The sequence below is a fragment of the Bombina bombina genome, chromosome 3 (assembly GCF_027579735.1).
Source record: "Bombina bombina isolate aBomBom1 chromosome 3, aBomBom1.pri, whole genome shotgun sequence".
NCBI lineage: Eukaryota > Metazoa > Chordata > Amphibia > Anura > Bombinatoridae > Bombina > Bombina bombina.
Window position 1 is genome coordinate 1,055,749,710 of NC_069501.1, and position 2,500 is coordinate 1,055,752,209.

Genomic DNA, 2,500 nt, shown 5'->3' on the forward strand with positions numbered 1-2,500 from the left:
CTTGGAGGATTTAAGTCCTTTATACCGCCGTTCTTACGGTTTTGCCTTTCATGGTTTCTTTGGAAGTGTCCTTTTAGGACTTGTTCCTTTTAGAGGTTCTCTTTTTTTTTGGGTCGAGACTTTCTGGACTTTGTCCGTTTTTTCTGGCGGCTTTGGCCGCTTAATTAGGCAGTGAAGGCCGTGAGGCTCTGTCTTCCTTCGGGAGTTAGTCTTCTCCATATCAGGAGCGATAGGTGTTGTCTCTTTTTCCAAGCTTTTTGCTTAGGGGATGTTTTTTCTGCCTGGGTTTGGGATGCTTTGCATTCTTCTCCCTTGGGTGTGGTCCTCTGGAACGTTAATCTGAAATGATTATAGAGACTAGACTTTTTTTTCTACTCTCTCTTTCGGGTGACTCTGTTCTCAATCTCATTTCCCTTTATGTTGCCCTTGGGGCCTTTGGGCTCTAGAGAAATTGTGTGACTTTGTTGCGGCCTAGCACCTTGTTGAGGGGGTGTTGACCTCCGGCTAAGGGTGTTCTCTTCCCTTTGGGCTGGGAATTACAAGTGAGTCCTGTACCAGTTCTCGGGGTTCCCTGGTTATCATCCCCTGTGAGGTCTGATTGCTTCAGACGGGGTATCTTGTTTTCCCTGGGTGTGTCGTTCGTTCTAGGATGATTCTGGGTCCAGGGTTCTTGTCTTGGATCCTTCTTGGATGTCTGGAGACTTATGATCCTGTGGACTGGTTCAGGATGACCCAGTTTTTTCAGGGACCCTATGTTGCGACATAGGGGCTAGCTTATTGGGCTTGCAAGCAGGAAGGCCAGAGTTATAAACTTTAAGGCCTGACTTGTCCTTCAGACGGAGTGTGCTCCTCTTCATGGGGAGTTTTTTCTCTCGAGCCAACAGTGGTGTTTGGATGAATTTTTCATTTGGTTCAGGTTTTGATCATACTATGGCTTCATGTCTTGTGGAGATGTACGCTTTTCTTATCTGTGCCCTTCCCTTTTGAGGGAATAGTTTGTCTTCCTTATGAGCTGGGGTTTCCTCTCTGGAGGGTCATTGTCCTGCCCTGTGTGTAGGAGGTTTGATCAGGTGGCTTATTTCTGTAAGGGGCAGCATCTGCTGATCTGTGGGCTCGGTTCCACCTGTTGGAAATTGATCTCTCTACGTAGAGACTGTCTAAGAGAGTTGTGACAGGTCTTCCTAAGGATCTATTGCACTTTTCTCTGTTCCATGTCCAAGGGGGTTCTCCTTGGGAGTGCCTTATTTTGGAGGAGCGGATTGGGTTGCCACCCGAGCTCTGTTGGGGTGGGTGAGTCCCCCCTTTTTCTTTTCATTCCCTGGGGACTTGTGGTTTGGGTCTTTCTGTCCCCCCCCCGTCTATCAGACATGTCTGTTGCTTGGGCTGGTCCGGTGTTTGAGCATGATCCGAGATCTGTTGCTCTGCTATTTCGTCCTCGGAGCATTCGAGGTTACAGTAAGCCTCTTTGAGGTTTCTCCTTTCTCCACGTTCAAGATTTGTGGGAAGGACTGGCGGTTCTTAAATAGCCTGCAACGTTATCCGCTGGTTAGTGGATACTTAGAAATCTGAAGGATCCTATCTTCAGCTGCTTTCTACTTGCCCTGCAAGTATTTAAGTTTCAGAGTAATTTTTAGATGACTGCAGCGTGCAGTGTTTTTGCTTCAGGTGTTGTTCTTCAGACCTTTTCTGAGATTGCTGCACAAGGTTTCGTTTCTGAATATTTCGGTATTCTGAGCTACCTTTTTGCGACTTGAGGACCTTCGTCTTCAGTTGCTTTCTAGAGTGCAGTTGCACTGTGTTAGGGGAAGATCCTCTCTCTTTTTCAGACTCCCGGCCTTATCCCGTGGTTTCTGTATTTCTGGGGTCTGGGCATTGCCTCCCCTTGTTTCTATGAGGCTGGTGGGTCTTTGTTAGCCTGACCCGGTTTCTCTGTTTTTTTGCTCTGTGTTTTTATTTAGGACTCGTTGTGCCCTTTTTGGGGTTTTTTTTCTGGAGTTCCTTATGCTAGCTGGACAGCTAGCTCAGCATACTAATGCACTGTGGCTGCTCTGCACTATAGTATACCGAGGGTTGCAAGTTCAATCCCCGGCGAGGTCTACTCAGCCTTTCCTCCTTTCAAGGTTGATAAAATGAGCAGCGCCTTGAGTTCCTTAAGGTGGATTATCCATGCTTTTCAAGTACAATCATGTTTTCTCTGTGTCTTTTCTTCTTTGTGGAAGAATACGATAGTTTGTTCCATTTCTTTGTTAAGGGGTGTGTTGTTTGGAGACAGACTGCTGGACGACAGTGTCTCTTGGAGGCTGTTGACTCAGTCAAGTCTAGTTCCTGTGGTCTCCAGCAAGACTTGAGGACTATCTGCGGGTCAGTGTCCTTGGGCCTTTTCCTTTTTTTTTTTTAAAGTTGTTCTCGGCTTTGGACGAAGCGAGATTTTGTTGGGTAGGGGTTTTCAGGCCTGGTGCCCTCAGAATGGGCCGCCTCTTGTACCCTCCCGTTTTTGCAT